The 22,212-nt window shown below is 35.1% G+C and overlaps 1 pseudogene; it reads left to right on the top strand.

Annotated features, from left to right (window-relative positions):
• The first annotated feature begins 1,137 nt into the window (after positions 1-1,137).
• LOC141492169 (heat shock cognate 71 kDa protein pseudogene) lies at positions 1,138-20,363 on the top strand (annotated as a pseudogene).
• Positions 20,364-22,212: the final 1,849 nt, after the last annotated feature.

Here is a 22,212-nt window from a genome sequence, read left to right as displayed (position 1 = left end):
AAATGAAAATCTGAAGACAATGAAATGAGAAAATTTTTTTCCATTGACTGTGTGACATTATCCTTCTTTTACTTTCCAAATAATTAAAGAGAAAATAATACATCAACTATAGTAAGATAGAATCAAGTAATTCTTCATTCTTATGAATTATTTTTGCTGTATGATTTTTCTGTCCTTTAAGTTGTTGTGGCCAGAGTAAAGTTTTTCTTTTCAGCCTTTTCCCCCCATTCTGCACCAATTTATATAAAGACTCAATACATTTCATTGTATCTTTAATAGTTATCTATTTTAAAAAGGATAATGATATTCACAAAATTAGAGAATTTTAATTTTTTAGTAAGAAGCCTCTTTGGTCATCTATGGTAACCAATTCATGAGAGTAATCAAGACTATTTCATACTCAGAAAGTGGTCTTCCAACCTCTTCCAAAGGCAATGCATTCTACTTTTGGAGAGCTAGAGTCTTTGGGACATTCTTTTTTTCTGACCTCAAGCCTAATTTTTCCTCTTTTTTGACTGGTACTCATTGCCCACCTCAATGAATAAACAATGAAATGAATAAGTGAAGTAATGAATAATTAATTAATTGGATAGAGAGATGAAAAAAGGGTAAAATAATCCAAAAATAGCCTATCAAAAAATTGAAAATAGCAACCATATTTTCAGCCACCCATACTAATTCTTCTTTCTTCAAGTTGACCATTCTGATTTCTTAAACTGATGCTTGAGGGGTTGGGGGTGTCAGAGCCAAGATGATGGAGTAAAGGTAAGAATTCCCAGAAGCTCCCTCCAAGACCACTCCAAATACCTTTAAATAATGACTCTAACCAAATTCTAGAGTTTCAAAACCTACAAAAAGATTGAGTTAAACCATTTTCCAGTCCAAGACAACTTGGAAAATCCATGGGATGAGTCTGTACCACTGAGGTTGCAAGGGGCCACAGCTCAAATAGGGCTTCTCTGATCCAGAGCCAACCAACCCCATTTACAACCTTCTAGGAACAGCCCACTGAGTGCCTGGATCCCTGGGGGCACCTGGACTCATGGCAGAGGGAGGAGTATCCAGACCTCCAAACCCAGGCATCACCAAGCACAACTTGGAAGGTCAGTGGGAAAACTCCAGCACACCAGAGTAAGCATGGAGCCCAGTGCTCAGCACAAACTCTACCTTGGAAATGAAAGCAAGCCTGCAGAGCCATCCAGCAACTGCTTCCAGTGCTCAACCCAAGCAAGGTAAGGAGGTCAGTAGAGACTGCAGAGATCTCTCTGCTATCCATGTGGTAAGAGTCTGCTACTTTGCCCATACTCAGGTCCAAGCCCAAGTCTGGGCGCCCCCCCCTTCTACCATAGTGGAGCAGGTCACAGTTCCAGGGCAAAGAGGAGTGTTTGTGGTCATCCACAGACCAGAGCACAGACAAGAGAGTGGACAGAGCCTCTCATAAGACATTGGAGGAATTAAGATTCCTTGGGAGGTGTCCGGAAAACACTAAGCTTTGGAAGCACATTAAAACTACGATGCAGACTGGGAAAATGAGTAAACAATGGAAGAAAAAGACTCTAACCACAGATAATGACTTTGGTCCCATGTTGGATCCACACTCAGAGGATGACAAAGTCATAGCCTCTATAACCAAAGCCTCACAGAAAAATAAAAATCGATCTCAAACTATGAAAGTGCTCAACAAAGATTTTAAAAATCAGGGGCAGCTAGGTGGTGCAGTGGATAGAGCACCAGCCCTGGAGTCAGGAGTGCCTGAGTTCAAATCCGGCTTCAGACACTTAATAATTACCTAGCTGTGTGGCCTTGGGCAAGCCACTTAACCCCATTTGCCTTGAAAAAAAAAACCTAGCCCCCCCCAAAAAAAAAGATTTTAAAAATCAAGTAAGGAAAGTAGTAGGAAAATTGTAAAGAGAATAAAAGGGATGCAGAAAAAATCATGAAAACCAGCAGCTGGGAGGAAGAGAGTCAAAAAATTGTAGAAAATAACATGTTGAAAACCCACATGCAATTTTAAGCTTGTCCTCTTTTGGTACAATGATGATAAGGGTCTCCAGGTCTTCAGTAAATTTTTCTTTATTTCATCAGTGTTCATCAAGGTGGGAGCATAGATACTGATGAGAATGGCATGGCCTTCCCCTGGAAGTGGTAATCTCATTATCATGAGCTTGCCATTCATAGATTTTGGTACGCATTCTAGAATGTTAACTAGATTAGATCTGTTTGCAAAATCTACACTAGCTTCATGGCAGCCATTCCATAAAATTGTGTATCCAATACCAACCTTCATTTGCCAGACTTGTTTCACTCAGGGCTGCTACTTGTATACCATACCTGCTGAGTTCTCTCACAAGAGCTATTTGTTTTTCAGGTCTGTTGGATCTTGTGTTGTCTATGAGTGTATGCATGTTCCATGTACCAATGAAAGGTGAGTGGAATCTTCTTTGAAGAAGTTTTTATAGATTTAGATTTTTTTTGTGTCTAGCATTCTAACAAACCTGCTGCAGTAATTAGACTAGGGTAGGGAAAGCAGACAATTTTTAGGACATCTTTTCTAATCCTTTCCTCACACTAGGCCTTAAAAGGCCTGCTTAGTCTCTCAAGGGACTGCTGAATACCACTGCTGCTTCAAGTGGGAGAATGACCTTATGACCTGGGCCACTTGTGTGCAGGATTGTGATTATATCTCCCAGTGTATTTCTACCTGCTGCTTCATCACTTGCCCATCACCACAGGACTTTGCAGAATGGTTATGATTGATGTCTTTTTTGTGTAGATAAACTGGATTTTAGTGAGGTATAGCTGCACAAAGTCAACCACCTCACTCTCTTCCAAAGTCATCATGATGAAGTAAGCATGACAGAGTCAAGACAAGTGGTGATGGCTTTAGATGCAGACCTTGGTGTCTTTGATATCTAAACAAACACTAGTGCCTCACAGCCCTTGCTTCAGCTTGCTCCATGTTGTTGGAACAAATTATTCTCCTCTGCCCATTTCACCAGTGGAAGAGTTCACATGCTTGGGATAAACAACCTCCATTAACCACTGATAAGTTTGACACTACCTAGGTTACCTTCAACTTGGTTTATCCCACCTGCTGAAACAATTTACTGGGGTGTGAGCACTATGCATGCTGCAGTGTCTTGAAGCCACAGATGAGAGTTAGGTAGCTCAGATGGGCATCAAATTTGGAAAGCAACTGTGAAGAGGACTCAACACCCCTCACCACAAAATACTAGTCTTCCTTGAATGTCAGATAAATGCTTGTCTATAAACTATTTTATGGAGAACTCACACAGGGCAAGAGTTCACAAGGGATTCAGAAGATACCAAGTGATCCAGAAAATAGCAAGACACCCTGAAGTTCTAGTTGAAGAATTTTAACATTGACTGTACAACATGGGAGACACTGGTACAGGACCACCCAGTATGGCATGCTCTCATCACTGAGAGTGCTACATTCTATTAAGAAGCAAGAATTGAAGCAGTACAAAAGAAACATGCCATAAATAAATTTAGAATACCCACTTCAGATGTTTACATGGATTATTTATGCACAACCTGTGATAGAGCATTCCAAGCTTGTATTTATTTGATAGCCACAGTTAGATAAACTGTAATTTGATTCAAAGTGATGTCATTTTGTTCTTCTTTGATAACAAAAGATAAGAATGAACCAGGGTTACATGGAAAAAGCAATCCAAAAGGTCCATGAGGTGAAGAATACCTGAAAAAGCAGAACTGACCAGATGGTAAAGAAGATACAAATGCTCTTTGAAGAACATAATCCCTTCAAATCTAGAATGGAGCTAAGGGAAGCTGATAGAATTGTAAGAAATCAAGAAATAATATAACAAAACCAAAAGAATAAAAAAAAGTACTAGAAGAAAATATGAAATATCTCATTGGAGAAACAACTGACCTGGAAAACTGATCTAGAAGAGCTATTTTAAAAATTATTGGGTTACCTGAAAGTCATGACCAGGAAGAGGCTAGACTACATTTTTCAAGAAATTCTCCAGGAAAATTGCCCTGATATTGTAAAAACAGATGGTAAAACAGAAAAAATTCACCAATTATCTCCTGAAAGTGACCCCTCCCCCCAAAAAAACTCCGAGGAATATTATAACCAAATTCCAGAATGTCCAAGTCAAAGAGAAAATATGACAAGAAACCAGAAAGAAATAATTCAAGTATCATGGTGCTAAAGTCAGGATTATACAAGATTTAGCAGGGGTTAAATTAAGGGATCATAGGGCTTAGAATATGATATTCTGAAATATGATATCCAAGCAAAAGACCTTGTATTACAACTGAGAATCATCTACCCAGCAAAAGTGAACATCTTTCAAGGGGGGAAAAAAACATAAAATGAAATAGGGTTCTTTCATCCTTTCCCTTTGAAATGAACAGGGCTGAAAAGAAAGGTTGATTTCCAAGTAAAGGATTCAGGTGAAGCATAGAGAGGGTAGATGGGAAAGACTAACAATGAGGGATTTAGTGATGTTGAACTGCTTGTATTCCTGTGTAGGAAGAGAATACTGATTACTCATATGAATCTTCTCATTTCTTAAAGCAATTAGAAGGAGCATATAGACAAGAGGGAGCTGAATATGAAGGTATAATATAAAGATAAAGTCAATGGATAAAAGAATGAATGTACTGGGTGAAAGAGAAAGGAGAAGTAGAAGGGGTCAAGATATTTCATGCAAAAGAGTCAAGAAAAAGCTTTTGAATTGGACGGGAAGGGGGAAAAGATGAGGGGGAATGAGTGAGGCTTCATTCTCATCAGAAGTAGCTTAGATGGGGCACCTAAGTGGTGCAGAGGATAGAACACTGGCCCTGGAGTCAGGAGTACCTGAGTTCAAATCTGGCATCACAGACACTTAATAATTACCGAACTGTGTGGCCTTGGGCAAGCCACTTAACCCCATTGCCTTTCAAAAATAAATCCTAAAAAAAAATAAAGAAAAAGCAGCTCAGAATGGAAATACATACACACTTGATAAGGTATAGAAATCAATATTATCCAAAAGGAAAATAGCAGAGGAAAGGAATGGGGAAAAGGAACGGGAGAGTGGAGGGAGGTGTAAGTGATAGAAGAGAGAAAAGATTGAGGGAGAATGTAGTCAGCTATAATGCACTTTTGAGGAGGGACAAAGTGAAAGAAGAGAGAGAATAAAATAAATGAAAATGGTGAGGAATAAAATGGAGGGAAATTCAGTTAGCAATAGTAAGCATGGAAAAAAATATTGAAGCAAATTTTCTGATGGACTTATGGTAGAGAATATGATACATCTTAGAGACAGAGCTGATGGTATCAAAACTTTGCCTGAAGTACATTTTTTTCCTTTTTCTCTCACTTTATTTTTCTTGAAGTTTTTCCTATCAGTGTGGGGAAAAGGGAGATTTTGATTACTTTTACAAAAAGACTATTATAATAATGTGAAAATCAATAAAGTATAAACAAATAAATGAATGAAGATGCAAAACAAGACAAAACAAAAACTAATCCTTGAATGTCACAGATTCAAACTTTCCACCATTCTCATTGCTTTCTTCTTCATTCCATCAAGGTTATCAAGAATCTTAATCCAGGGTTTTTTTTAATATTTATTTTCCCTTTTTTGGTTTATTTTATGTTACTGTAATAATTTAGTTATAAGAGTAAACATAAACCCTCCTCTCCCCAAGAGGATGAGAACAGTGAGAGAGAGAAAAAATGTACATCAGTCTATGTTCAAATTCCAATGGCTCTATCTCTGGGATGTGTTGCCTTCTTTATCATAAGTCTACTACAGAAGTTGCTTCAATATTTTCCCCACAGTTGCTATTAGTATCTGTATTTATCTACAATCTATTCCACCCTGCTCTCATTTATTCTATTTTCTCTCTCCTTTCGTCCTGTCCCTGTCCAAAAGTGTATTGTATCTGAGTACCCTCTCCCACAATCTTTCCTATCTGCTATCACCTATTCCTCCCTTCCCTCCCCCCATTCCCCCCTTATCCCATCCCTTTCTTCTCATTTATCTTTAGGATAAGATATATTTCTAAACTCTATTAAGTGTGTATGTTATTTACTCTCTGAACTATTTCTGATGAAAATGAAGGTTCACTCATTCTCCCTTGCTTTCCCCCATTCCACTCCATTGGATAAGCTTTTTCTTGACTCATATGAAATATCTTAGCTCCTTCTTCCTCCCAGTACTTACCTTTATCACCAATTAACTCCATATTTTTACTATATTATACCATTATAGTCCATTCCTTCTTATGCCCTGTCTATATATTCTCCTTCTAACAGCTCTTACAAATGAGAAAGTTCATATGAGTTATCAGTATTTTCTTCCCATGCAGGAATACAAACAGTTCAATATCATTATGTTCCTCATAGTCAGTCTTTCTCATCCACCCCCTCTATGGTTCACCAGACTCCTGTACTTGAAGATCAAACTTTCTGTTCAGCTCTGGTTGTTTCAATAGGGAAGTTTGAAAGTCCCCTGTTTCACTGAAAGTCCATTTTCCCCTGAAAGAGGATGTTCAATTTTGCTGGGTAGTTGATTTTCAGTTGTAAACCAAGATCTTTTGCCTTCAGGAATATCATATTCCAATCCCTACACGCCCCTAATATAGATGATGCCAGATCCTGTATAATCCTGACTATGGAGCCACGGTAGTTGAATTGTTTGTTTCTGGAAATTTTTAGTATTTTCTCTTTGACTTGGGATTTTTGTCATTTGGCTATAATATTGCTGGAAGTTTTTCTTTTGGGATCTCTTCAGGATGTGACAGTGAATTCCCTCAATTTCTCTTTTACCCTCTGCTTCTAGGATCTCAAAGCAATTTTACTGTATCATTTCTTGAAAAATGAAGTCTAGGCTCTTTGCCTGGCCATGACTTTCAGGTAGCCCAATAATTTTTAAATTATTTCTTCTGGATCTGTTTTCAAGGTTGGTTGCTTTTCCAATGAAATATTTCATATTTTCTTCTAATTTTTGGCTTTTTTTGGGAAGAGTTTTATTTCTTCCTGATGTCTCATGATGTCATCAGCTTCCTTTAGTTCCATTCTGAATTTGAAGGAATTATTTTCTTCAGAGACCATTATCTCCTTTTCCAGCTAGCCAATTCTGCTTTTTAAGGCATTATTCTCATTTGCCTTTTGTTTTGCTTTTTTTCCATTTGGCCTAAACTGGTTTTTAACATGTTATTTTCTTCAGTATTCTTTTTATATTTCTTCCACCAAACTGCTGATTTGGTTTTCATGATTTTTCTGCATCTGACTCATTTCTCCTCCCCATTTTTTCCTCCACCTCCCTTAATTGCTTTTCAAAATCTTATTTGAACTCGTACATAGTCTGAGCCCATTTTCTATTTCTCTTGGAGGTTTTGGATATAGAAGCTTTGATTTTGTCTTCATCTGAGTATGCATTTTGATCTTCTATGGGACCAAAGTAATTCTTCTTTTTCTGTTTTTTACTCATTTTTACTCATTTTTTTTTACTCATTTTTACTCATTTACTCATTCCCTCAGCCCAAGACTAATTTAAAGCACTTCCAAGGTTTGGGGGGTTTGGGGGGACACCCCACTGGGACCTTATTCCTCCAACGTCTTTTGCTCTTTTCTCTAGCCTATGCTTTGATATATAGATGACCACAGGCATTCCCCCTCTGCTCTGGAGCTGTGAGGAGGATCCTTGTTATCTTAATATGCAAGCCCTTGATTCTTGATTCCACACTCAGTATTTTATCCATTGAGTCACCTCTGGACTTATCCAAGGTCATAAATGCATTATAAAATATAAATAGTTATGTAAAGCAACAGTTTAAAAAATTAAAATTGGGGCGGCTAGGTGGTGTAGTGGATAAAGCACCAGCCTTGGAGTCAGGAGTACCTGGGTTCAAATCCGGTCTCAGACAATAATTACCTAGCTGTGTGGCCTTGGGCAAGCCACTTAACCCCATTTGCCTTGCAAAAACCTTAAAAAAAATAACAAAACAAAAAAAAAAATTGAAATTTGTCAAATATTATACCTAAAGATAAGACTAAGCTATTTATATAATGAAAATGTTACATAAATAAAATCTAGCAAATGAAACTTTAAAGTTAGAAAGAACTGTCATCACAACTGTCTGGTACTGGTGAAGAAATAGAATAATGGATCAGTAGATTAGGATAGGTTCAAAAGAAACTGCAATAAATGACTACAGCAATCTACTATTTCACAAAGCCAAAGACATCAGTCTCTGGGATAAGAACTCACTATTTTCAAAAATGTTGGGAAAACTGATATGGCAAAAACTAGGCATAGATCAACTTCTCATTTCCCTATACCAAAATAAGATCAAAATGGGTACAGGATTTAGACATAAAGAGAGATACTATAGATAAATTAATAGAATAAAAAATACTCTTATCTGTCTAATATATGGGAAAGGGATAAATTTATGACTTCAAAGAATTATAGAACATTATAAACTGAAAAATGAATGATTTTGACTATATTAAATTAAGAAGATTTTGCCCTAATAAAATCAGTGCTGCCAAAATTAGAAGAAAAGCATAAACACTCTTCATTACCAGGAGTTCTGACAAAGGTCTCATTTCTAAAATATATAGAGAACAGCATCAAATGCATAAGGTGTCAAGTTATTCCTCAATTGATAAATGATCAAAGCATATGAAAAGTTTTCAAATGAAGGAATTAAAGGTATATATAATCATGAAAAAAATGATGAGAAAAAGGGGAAATGATCAATGTTGGGAGAGGTTATGGGAAGACTGGGACACTGATGCATTGCTGGTGGAGTTGTGAATGGATCCAAACATTCTGGAGAGCAATATGGAACTATGCCCAAAAAGCAATGAAATTGTTCTTTTTTTTTAGTTTTTTTCAAGGCAATAGGGCTAAGTGGCTTGCCCAAGGCCACACAGCTAGGTAATTATTAAGTGTCTGAGGCCAGACTTGAACTCAGGTACTCCTGACTCCAGGACTGGTGCTCTATCTACTGCACCACCTAGCCACCCCTTATTCATACTCTTTTACCTAGCAATACCAATTCTAGGTCTATATCCAGAAGAAAATACAAAAAAAAATGGGAAAAGTCCTACATATTCCAAAATACTCATAGTAGCTCTTTTTTGTAGGGGCAAAGAATTGGAAATTGAGGGAAAGGCCATCAACTGGGGAATGACTAAATAAGTTATAGTACATGAATATTATGGAATATTATTGTTCTATGAGAAATCATAAAGAGCCAGACTCTACAGAAGCATGGAATTACTTACAGGATCTGATGCTGAATAAAGGGAGTAGAACCAAGAGAACCATGTACACATCAACAACAGCATTATGAGATGAAGAACCTTGATGGAAGCAACTCCTTTTGGCAGTCCAGAGATCTAGGACAACTGCATTTGACCAGTTATGGACTATATTATCCCCATCCAGAGGAAGAAAAACAAAATAAAACAAAACACTAAGAAAAAAACAGCCCTTCTGAATCTGATGAACATTTTATAAAAATTCTCTCTTATGTATCTTTCCCCCTTAATCCTATTTCCTCATACTGAAAACAATTAATCTGTAGTCATGTTTAACAAAATATGTATGTAAAATGCTAACCTGACTGTTACCCTGCTGAGGTGAAGGGGTGGGAAGGGGGTGGGTGGAAGGAAATTTTGTAATTTGGAAATATTCATGTACATATTGATGAAAATAAATATTTTTTTTAAGTTAGAACTAATGAGTAGTGTCAAGAAAATTCAAAGAGAATAAGAGTATCTAGCAGGAGCTTATTAATGGTAGCAAAAATTCCAAGAACAGTCAAGAAAGATGAGAAATGAGAATACAGGATCATTAGTTTTGACAAATAATGGATTATTGATAATTTGGAAAGAACAGTTTATTTGAATAATGTTGGGAATCAAAATGAAGAGGATTTATAAGAGACCAAGAGGAGGACAAATAAAAAAAAACGTATTGTAACTTTTTCAAATTTACAGAGATAGAGAAATAGAAGATTGTAGCTAATGAGATTAGGAACATGAGGAGTTTTGTTTTGATTGTCGTTTGTTTATTTTGGATAAGAGAAAGAAGCACATATAGGCAATAGTTAAATCAGAGATTTAATAATTAAAAAGTGAAGATGTGTGTGTGGGGGGGAAATATAGAGTACTAATATTAGTAAGCAAGGAGAGTTATCAAATCTTCAATAGGAATTGAAGTGATGAAAGAGACTATGAAAGATATTAGGCAGATATTATAAGGTAAAAGGGGACTCTCTTTAAATGGACTCTTTTTTTTCCCCTTTGAAAATTTAGGTGAGGTCCTCAGCTGACAGGGTAAGGAGAAATAATGCTAGATTTAAGGAGAAGAGATTTGAAGTGGTCACTGTCATGAATTAAAGAGACTTGAGAAATTGAAGGATTACCTTGTTGCAGGAAGGTTCCACTTAAAATTAGATAATTTAACTTTTTGGTGGATCTTACCAGTATATTTTCATGATTTTGTCAACTTTGGCTCAGCAGCCCATGAATAAAAAGCACCAACACAAATGAAGGAGTAATTTAAGTTTAAGGTTTGACAAGGGCTAGTCTAAGATAGGACAAGAGGATGAATGGATTGATAGTATAAAATAGTGCAAAGATGAACCTGTATCACATGACAATTGAGACTGGGAAGTACAGAGAAAATAGTCTGAACGGAGATAATGACCTGGGAAGTTATTGAGAGATTGGAAAAAAACAAATTCTTTATTCTAGGATTAGACAGTCTAAGAGTATATAGAAAAATCAAATGATACAATATTATGATCAGACAAAGAAATTTCAAAATTTCTTTGGAAATGGAAGTAGAATATTTGCTAAAACAAAGATATGAGAAACTCTGGGTGAAGCTGAACTGTACTGGAAGGGTAGCTAATGGAAGAAGAATCAGTTGAAGAACTAGGATATTGAAATACCCAAGGGAACATCAACAATATGTATGTTGGAGTAGAGAGTTGAGATACAGAAGAAGACTTGAGACATATATTAAAGTAAAGAGAAGAAATAAGAAAAATCACTTTGTCCTTCCAATGGAGCACTAAGACATTGTGGGAACAGAATATATCAGATACAAGATGACAAAGTTTCTGCACCAGTTAGTTTTGTTTGAAATTTTTCTTTGTTCTGAGGGATGGTTTATTGACAGGGAATTGGGAGGCAAGATAAATTGCTATGTAGGCAAAATATGGCCATTATGTTAAAACAAAATCAGTAAAACTTATTTTTTAATTTTTTTAACTCAATGCTTATTTACTGGTGATATCACTGAGGCATGGGTGTAATTCTTTTCCATCTTGTACTTCAGTAAGTGAAGCCTATCATTTTCAGCAGGGTACATTTACTAGGAAGGATTCTTAGAACCGTTTAGTATTTTCTCCTTTTAGAGATTCATGATCTGAAAGGTGAAACTCTCTCTGTAGGCAATATCTGAATTGAAACCTCTATTAGCACAGTTAAGAATCTCCCTGGCTATTTCAGGATTCACAAAGAATCAAATTAAATTCCCTTGACACGACCAGCTTTTCCAGTCTCTCAGTATTCAGTACCACTCTTCAAGGCCAACTGCAGATTCTTTTCAAATAGTTATAAATGATTAATTTGGATAATTCAAACCAATTCTTTTGTTTTCTCACTTAACATAAGATGAATGTGAATTTGCTACTCTGTTTCTAGTGAATTAAGATCAAGTTTATGACCACAAAGGACAAAAGTAATGTGTATGCTACAACAGGATCATTACCTTATAATGCTGACCCTGAACAAAAGTGAATGAAACTGAGTAGATCAATATTTGGTAAAATCTTCATTCTTATTATATGATTTAATACGTATTTTACATGTATAATAAGAACAGAATTTAGATTGATTAATGCGGATTCAACATAGATCTTTTATTTGTTTTAAAATGACTTTATAAAAAGAAAACTATATATTTGAAAAGTATCTTCAGTATTTGACAGAGATCTTAAAAAAAAGATTTTAAGTTAATACAAAAATCATTGCTACAGAATGGGGAGCATGAAGAGGAATGCTGAAGGAAAGTTACCATGAGAAGAAAATTTGTGTGGTAAAAGAAAATCTGTGGTAAAAGTATATGCCATTCAGTTTGCTTTCAATATACAATAATTGGTAGGTGACATAACGTTGACATTGAGTGCTTTCAAATTAGCTTCCATATTTAGGCCTTCTATAACTACATGATGGACAGTGTTGTATTAAACACTTTCTGAAAACAAAATTAGACTCAAAAAATAACAGTTTTCTGTCAATGTGTACTTCTGGAAGTGACAGTTTTAATCTTTTCAGTGTCTGTTGATAATGGATGTTCAAAGATTCTTTCATCAAAAATGACCTCTAGAACCTGGGATTGTAAACCAGGAGAAGCTATAAAATAAGAAGTATTCATGTAAACTGGGACAATAATGAAAATACAATCAGCAGGTCAATCAGTGTTTTAAGGTTGGAGCATTTCTTCTTTCTAGAGTATAATTAGAGAACCACTAGCCTAGATGTATAAAACTTTAGACTCCAGTAATTGATTGTTTAACCCTAGCAGCCATTTTATTAACTAAATTGTCTTTATTTACAGATCATGTGAAATATGCTATCCTCAAATGTATGGGTTTTATGGAGGTATATGTGAAAATATTTAAGGTGAAATATTCTTATTACAGTGCACAAAGGCCTTAAGCTACAGTCTAGTCTTAATTTGAACTTCTATGGAAGCTACCTGAACTCTTCAAGGAATGTTTTTCTTATAAAATGTTTAAATTAAAATATATTAGATAAACATTCAGAAAAACAGAGGTAGATGTATAGATAAATTATATTACATAGAGTTTGGAAGATCCACCAGTCTAATTTTCAGAGTTTGAGGGGGGGATGTCACAGCTAACTTTAGAAGATGGTGATCAGAGGAAGAATCTGAGTAATCCTGGTAGAGACCACATAGGATTCACTAGATCAGTGAAAACTTTGACATGAAGCCTTATATAGGTATTAAAGCGAGGCAGATGAGTAAATTAAAGAAGATAATGATCATAGGAAGGCACTAGATTAGATCCTAAGCTATCCAAGTATACAAACTAGGAGAGAGTAAGGACTTAACACTAAGCAGAGACTCAAAATGGAATATACATTTATGCATAAGTTTATATTATATATATATAATATACACGTGTATATATATATATGTGCATGTTCTATATATATATATATATATTATATATATATATATATGTACATATGTGTGTGAGTCCATAAAAAATTCATTGAATACCTAGAAAAAAATGAAACAAGGAATAAAAAATTATATGAAAGAAAAATATCAGGGAATTAAATAGCTTTGAAAAAAAAGATTAACCTGACCCAAATTATGGATTTCTTAAAAGTCAGATTATAACAAAAGGAAACTATTTCTTCATGAAAAAGCAAATATTAGAGGAAAATTATATATATACATATATATATATATATATGTATATATATAAAATCTCATGAAAATAACAAAAAATCCTGGAAAAACATAAAGGAAAAAGAATTTAAAAATATTAGTCTTCTTTAGAACTGTAGTTAAAGCAACAACATAGATAATATAATTCAAGAAAGAAATCCTGAATGAAAACCACACAGATCTATTAGGATCAGAGAGTAAAACAAAGACAGAGTCAATGGAGCAGCTCCTGAATGCAAAACAAAAGAAAAATCTCAGAAAAGTCACAACCAAAATTCAGAGTTATATGTATTAAAAAAAAAAAATTCTACAAGTATTGAAAAAGGATTTCAAGTACAAAGAAATAAAGTCAGGGTAACACAAGACCTAGCTTCCATAATAAATGAGAAAATATCTTGAAATTCATTACTGCAAAAAACAAAAGGACTGCAATCTAAAATTTTTTTCCTGAAAAACTCAGTATGATCTTATAGGAGAAAAATGGACCTTTAAGAGGACTTAGAAGCATTGGTGAAAACAACAGAGTAAAGTAGAAACTGAAATACAAATGGAAAACTAAAAAGAAGTTACAAAAAAACAATGCTAATTTCAGAAAAGCCAGCAAAGTAGAAAACAATTCAAAATAAAATGAGCAGAACTAGGAGAATAATTTGTATAATGCCAACAAGACTGCAAAGAAAAACAAGTACTAAAACTTCAGAATGCCAATTCAAAACAGTAACCATTCATGCCATCAGAAAAGCTAAAATAAAGCATGTCATCCATATCCTGCCTGATCATGAACACAAAGTGAGGAAAGAAACATATGGATTTTTGATATGAAGATAGTATTGATTAATCTTGTTTGACTATATTTATTAGTACAAGGTTTCTTTTTTTCTGGTTATATTTAGTGCAAGAAAAAAAGAACAAAATAAAGGGAAAAAAAGAGAGAATTGGAATATTTTCAAAAGTATACAGCAAAAAGAAGTATTTTCAGAAGGAAGCACAGACAGAAGAGAGTTGACATTATTACATACTTTAAAAACAAGCAGTTTACAATTCTATTTATATATATATGAAAACGTTATCTCTTTTGTGGGAGGAATAGGATGAAAAATTCAGAATAGGGTGCAATGGAGAAAAGAAACTAGAATTATTATAATTTTTAATATTTCAATTGTAGCCTGAGGGTAGCTACTAGAGAATTTTAGAAGACTATTATTTTTTGAATTTTATTAATAATAAGAGAAGGTATTAGATAAATATAAAAAAGTAATGACTGAAGCATATAAATTATTTTGAAAAAGAAAAGCTAAAGCTAGAAGTTGAAAAGCAGTAAAAATGAGGCAACTTTAACTTTGATACAGATTGACCAACCATTAGGGTAGAAGCAATGGTAATGGATGGATGGAAACAATTTGAGTGAATTGGTTGTCTTTAACCCAGGTTTTTAAAATTTGGAGAAAAGAAAGGAAAATTATTTTCCCATGAAAATGAGTCAGTTTCACAATAGATATGTTATTACTTTTAACCCCCTTATTCACTTGGTTCTCCTGCTGGTATTTACAAGTTAATATTCACAATTCATCTAGAATAAAGAAAATAACATTTTGTTTTCTTGAATAGTCTTTGTTCCCCTATATTGCCTTAGTTTTTGCTATTTATTTGTTTTTTTCACAATTTTCAAGCAGAATATAATGAACTTATAATTTCATATTGAATGTGAACATCATCTTGGAAGAGCAGAAGTGGGAAAAGTTAATAAAAGCAATTTGTAAATACACAGTTTGTATCATTAAGGAAAATTTTTCTAGAAGTATTTACTTGTAGACATGGACAAAGGGCTATAAGATTTTTCTTCAGAATTTGCAATCAAAGTTAAAAATATTCTGACAAACACATCATTAAAATTGTTTTGAGATCAGGCAGTAGAGGTATTTATCTCAAACATGCTTTTTCCATCAGATAAATAATAGGTTGGAGTAATTTCAGAAATATTTATTTGTATAAATTTATTATATTTAATAGAATACATATTTGAATTAAAATTAAAAGGCAAATATTTCTTTCTTTAGCATTTAGAAATATGAAGAATATATAACCAGCTCAAATTTGAATGTGTGAATATTATATTATTAAAAATAAAATATATCCATAAAAATCTTCTTAGGCAGCAAAATCTATCAATCAAAAAACTTTGTTTTGCAAAAAATATGTATATTGGAAAATAGTAACAAAAATATTGCAACAAATAGAACACACTAAAGATGAAATTTACATATATGTTGTTTTTAAGCATTTTCAGGAAAGTTAAATTTTTGAGATTAGATTCAGGTCACTATTATCTCAATGCCTAAACTATAACTTCAAACTTTTGTTTTAACCATATCTCATAGTTATTTTGATAGAATAAATGCTTATTAAAATAAAACCATTTGATGAGAGCGGCTAGGTGGCATAGTGGATAGAGTACTGGCCCTGGAGTCAGTAGTACCTGAGTTCAAATCCAGCCTCAGACACCTAATAATTACCTAGCTGTGTGGCCTTAGGCAAGCCACTTAACCCCATTTGCCTTGCAAAAACTAAAAAAAAAAATGAAATAAAATAAAACCATTTGAATTCAAGCAAAGTAATGAAAATTATATAAACTCATACTTTTATTTTGGAGAAATGAAAATAAATTCTTCTAAATCCCATGCATAGAGTGTGACCTCAAGCAAAACAGTACTGAAAGAAAGGAATTATAAAATGTAAGCACAAAAAAAAAAAATCTATGCACATAATAAATGGTTGTTGAATGAATTAACGAATGTTCTGTTCAATCAATCCACAGCTGAATGTATTTGAAAGGGTCAAATTGTCATATAAGAAATGTTTGGTAAAAGTTTAAGGGGCCAGCTATTCTGAAAGGAATCCTAGAAAACTAGTGGTCAAAATACAGGTATTCTGAGACCCAAGTCAATGTCTTTTTAAGATATCACACTGTTCAGCTGCTATTCTCCAGTGTTCTGTCTCATCAGTGGCCGCCACTGTACCATCCAACTTGGCTAATCTCAGACTTCAACCACCTGACCTCTGTTCATTGAAAGTCTCCTTCAGCATGTGAGACTGGTAAAAGAGACAAAAATTGACATAAGGACATCCATCACAATAAAGTCTGAAAGTTTTTAAAACAGCACTAACAACTCTTCTTGAATGGAATAAAAGGCAGAATGAAAGGGTAAAGAATAAAAAGATTCCAAGGTAGAGTCCTATATGAATAGTAACTTAAAAAAGCAAATCTTTACCATTTCTCTATAACCCCCAAAATATGATTATTATAATAATGGTACATAACCCATCCCAGAGATGAGGAAATCAGACTTAAACATCTTAAAGAACTTCTGCAATAGAAACCAACCTGGGATAAAAGTTCTTTGGACATAAATGTTGAAACATCATTAAAAGAGCAACAAATAGAAAAGAGAGGACAATAAATAGAAAAAGATAATTGAATAGTAAATGAAAACAAAGAAATTAAGACTAATCAAAACTGAAATATATAAAAAGCAAATAAAATAAATAAGAGAATAATATATTGGCAGGAAATAGATGAATAAATTGTGGGGAACACAGATTGAACAAACCTTAATTAAGTGTCTACTTTGTCCCAAACACTCCATTAGATGCTTGCAAAGACAATGTAGTAATAGGTTTGCCATCAAGACCAGAATATTCTGTCCACAGAGATAACATGTAAAACACAAATACACACACACACACACACATACATATATATATATATATATGGACAGAGATCTAGCTATACATATGTGTATGTATACATATATATATATATATTTATATATAAATTATATGTGTGTGTTTGTACATACAAAAATGGTCAGCTAGGGTCACCATGCTTGAATGCTAGACAAGGAGTCAGGAAGACCCACCTTTTAATCTGGGCTAAGATACTTAATAGTTGTGATACCCTAAAGAAATCATTTACTGCTGTTTGGTTGAGTTTCTTAATGTATAAAATAAGATAGAGAAGAAAATGACAAAAGACTCTAGAACTTAACCCAAATGGGGTCACGAAGAATCAGACACAACCAAAATGAATGAGCAATAATACCTGTAAACATAAAAACAAAAATATTTGCACTCATGTGTGTATATGTATGCATACACATTCACATGCAAAATAAGTACAAAGTGATTCAAGAGACTGCACTACAGGGAGACATGTCCTTGTACAGAAGAAAGTAATTGCAGTGCGCTTTTGAAGGAAGCTAGAGATTCCAAGAAGGAATGGTCAGGAACGAAATTCTTCCAGGCATGAGGAAGAGCCAGGAAAAGGGTGCATAAATATCATTACCTTGGAGGTAAAACAGGGAGTTGAGTTTCTGGATTTTAGGTTGGATTAGTTGGAATGGTGGCAGTAGAATTCTCTCTCTCTCTCTCTCTCTCAAAAAAGTGGCAGGGGAGTCAGGGAAAAGTTAAATGTTCAAGGATATTCATGAAGAGTATTATTTCTTAGACAAAGAATATGGATTGGAATAAAGAGCTGCATTATATAAATTTAATGAAGAAATATGATTGGATGGTTAGCACTTATATGTATGAAGTACATATAAGAATAATGTAAAGTTCTATTTTAAATAAAATGAAGTAATAAAAGTAAAAACAGAAGAATAGAGTCTAATGGCTATAATTATGTCAAAGAAATAATGTATCTTGATGTATGTAGGAACAATTAAAAAATTCTGATAAAGAAGACAGAGTAATATAATTAATTTGTGATTTATAGACATTTTATGTGCTCAAATTCATTTGTCCATGACTAAATCAAGATAAGTATGCTTAATTTTGTTGATGTTTGGAGTTCATAATAAATCATTTATGAGAACAAAAAGTTGAATTTGCATCTTAATAATCTACCTATTAATTCCCAGAGAACTCTTAACCAAAATTCTTTTTCTCATTCTGGGTGACTTAACATATATTCTGAAGATATTTTTTACTAAAAGTTATTTGGTGATTATTATTTACCATTAATCACCATTAATGATATAATTAAATGGGAAGAGTAGAATGAGTCAATGTATCAAACTAATAGTTCTGAAAGATTGTAATAGGCAAAGAAAATTTGAAGAACTGGCCTCAGGGATCATTACTCAATCACAGATTTAGAGTTGGACATCATGTCTCATTTTATAGATGAGAAGACAGACTCCTAGAGATTATGCAATAACCAAGGCACATACACATTGTAAGTGAAAAAGCTGAAAAATAGAATATATGTTTCATAGAACAATAAATGATGCAAGTAGGCCTAAGGTCTAAGAGGAGAAAAATGGCAGGTCAAAAGTTTTATGTAGAATTATTCTTGACTTAAGTTGAAGCTTACCTTGGGAAGACTGTCACAAATGTTGTGGTCATAATACCAGTCTATTTCAACAATTCCCAGTGTCAGACTACCCAAGATGTTGGAGCCATTGCTGGTCTCCCATGGGCTCCAAATCAACAATGAGCCAACTGCTGCTGCTACTGATTATAACTTGGACAAAAAGGTTTGTGCCAGAAAGAATGTGTTGATCTTTGATCTTGTAAGTGGTACTTTTGATGTCTTCATTCTTTTCATTAAAGATGGCAACTTTGGGGTGAAGTCCACAGCTGGGGGCATCCACTTGGGTAAGGAGGACTTTGATATTCATATGATCAACCATTTCACTGCTGAATTCAAGAAAAAGTAGAAGGACATCAATGAGATCAACAGGACTGTTTGCCATCTTTGCTCCACTTGTGAATGTGCAAAGCATACTCTCTCTTCCAGAACCCAGGCTTATATTGAGATTGACTCCCTTTATGAAGGTATCATTTTCTATACCTCAATCCCCTGACCCTATTTCAAAGAACTGAATGCTGATTTCTTCCATCCTGTATCTTGTGGGAAAGGCCCTAATTGATGCCCGGCTAGATAAATCACAGGTTCATGACCTCATCCTGGTGAGTTGTTCCAATTTCACCCCCCCAAATCCCGAAGTTTTGCAAGACTTCTTCAATGTCAAGAAACTCAACAAGACTAACAATACTGATGAGGCTGTTGCCTATGGTACAGATATTTAGGCTGTTATTATATGGGAGATAAATCTGAGAATGTGCAGGACTTGCTGATGTCACTCCTCTTTCCATTGAAATTGAAACTGCTGGTGGAGTGATATTCAAACCTAATATCACTATTCCCACCAAGAAAATACAGACCTTTACCACATATTTGGACAAAAAGCCTTATTCTGGTTTATGAAAGTAAGAGAGCCATGACAAAGGATAACAATTTGTTTGACAAGTTTGAGTTCACAGGAATACCTCTAGCATGCAAGGGTTTTCCTCAGATGGAAGAGCCATTTGAAATTGATGCAAAAGGTATCTGCTATGGATTAGAGCTCAAATAAGGAAGACAAGATCATCATCATCAATGACAAAGGTCATTTGGAAAAAGAAGACATTGAGCATATAGTCCAGGAGACTGAGAAATGCAAGGCTGAGGATAAGAAGCAGAGAGACAAGGTGTCTTCTCAGAATTCCCTTAAATCTTACAACATGAAGATTGCCAAAGAGGATGGGAAAAAAAAGCAAGGCAAAATTGGCGATGAAGACAAACAGAAGGTCCTTGACAAATGTAATGCAATAATCAACTGGCTGGATGAGAGTCATGCTTCTTAAAAGGAAGAATTTCAGCATCAGCAGAAAGAATTGAAGAATATCTGCAACTCCATAACTACTAAACTGTACCAGAGTGCAGCGGGAATGGCAGAAGGCATGCTCAGTGATTTTCCAGGAGGTGGAGCAGCCCCATTGGGAGGTGCTTCTTCTGGATCTACCATTGAAGAGGTAGACTAAAAACACCAAGAGAAAGAGCATTCCACACAACTTTCAAAAAGTGGAAGGACTCAAAATTGTAGCCAAGGCAATAGTAAATTAAAAGTGATGTTTGTCCTTCATTCTTTTTTTTAATTTATTTTTTTATTCTCATTTTGTACAAATTTTTTTTTACATTACTAAAATATTCTTGTTTACAAGTAAACAAAATACCCCTCCCCCCCCATGAATATAGATAGACTTGTTTGGGCGAAAAAAGTAAAGGGGAGAGGAAAAAAATTAAAATAAAAAAATAATAATAGTAATAATTGTAGGTATGGCCAGGTGGCACAATGGACGAAGCAACAGCCCTGGAGCCACGAGCACCCAAGTCCACATCCAGCCTCGTAAACCCTACAATCACCCAGCCATGTGACATGCAAGCCACCTGATCCCCACTGCCCTGCAAAAACCAAAAAAAAAGAAAGAAAAAAAGACCCAAAGTAAAATAAAATAGTAAGGATAGTAGGAGTGGCTGGGTGGCAGACAGAGCATTGGCCCTTGAGACAGGAGCACCTGGGTCCAAATCCGGCCCCAGACACCCAAAGATCACCTCACTATGTGGCCCCAGGCAGGCCATCCAGCCCTACTTGCCCTGCACCCTCCCCCAAATAATCATAACAAAAAATGTGCTTGAGTCCTTGTTCCAACACCAACAACTCTGTCATGGGTGGATCTCATTCTTTATGATAAGTCCATCACAAAAGTTATTTCCATATTTTTCCACCATTGCCATTGCTGATCGCAACTCCCTCCTTTCTTATTTCTCCACTACCATGTATTCTATTTTCTCTCTTGTTTCACTCTGACTCTGCTGTAGGGTTGCTGAGTGGCGCAGCACACAGATCCCTGGTCCCGGGGTCAAGAAGCCCTGAGTCCCCATACCACCCCTTAGGCCCAGAATCCACCTGGTCCTGTGGTCCTGGGCAGGCCTTCCATTCCCAGGCCCTTGCAAGAAGTAAGAAAGAAAATGTGTTATATCTGGCCGTTCTCCACACCCCATGGTCCATCCTCTCCTCCTTTATTCACATCCCCACCCCTTCCCCCTGCTCCCCCCTCCTTCTTATTCCAGATTTCTATACCCCATTGAGTATATTTGCTGTTACCTCTCCTAACCATCTCTGATGAGAGCAAAGTTTCCCTCATTCCCCTTTGCCTCCCCCCTTCCATATCATTGCAATAGCTCATTGTAATAAAAAAAAATGTTATGTGAAATATCTTGGACTATTCCCCCTCTCCTTTTTCTTTCTCCCATTCCATTTCCCTTTTTTTCCTATTGACTCCATTTTTACACCGTATTTTATCTTTGAATTCAGCTTTCTCCTGTGCTTCAACTATAAAAGCTCCCTCTACCTGCTCTATTAACTGAGATGGTTCATATGAATATTATCAGTATCATTTTTTTATACATGCAGCCCATCCTCATTAAGTCCCTCATATTTCCCCCCTCTCCTCCAATCTCCATGCTTCACCTGAGTCCTGTATCTGAAGATCAAACCTGTTCAGCTCTGGCCATTCCAAAGGAACCTTTGAAATTCCCCTGGTTCATTGAAAGTCCATCTTTTTCGCTGGAAGAGGACATTCAGCCTTGCTGGGTAGTTCATTCTTGGCTGCATTCTAAGCTCCTTTGCCTTCCGGTATATTGTATTCCAAGCCCTATGAGCTTCCAATGTAGTTGCTACTAAGTCCTGTGTGATCCTTACTGCAGCTCCACGATATTTGAACTGTGTCCTTCTGGCTGCTTGTAATATTTTCTCTTTAACTTGGGAGTTCTGGAACTTGGCTATAATATTCCTAGGGGTTGGTTTTTTTGGGATCTCTTTCTCTGGGG

This window comes from Macrotis lagotis, chromosome 6 (genome assembly GCF_037893015.1).
Source record: "Macrotis lagotis isolate mMagLag1 chromosome 6, bilby.v1.9.chrom.fasta, whole genome shotgun sequence".
In the NCBI taxonomy this organism is placed as follows: Eukaryota; Metazoa; Chordata; class Mammalia; order Peramelemorphia; family Peramelidae; genus Macrotis; species Macrotis lagotis.
The sequence above is the reverse complement of the archived record's forward strand: the minus strand, read 5'-3'. Positions and strand labels throughout refer to the sequence as shown.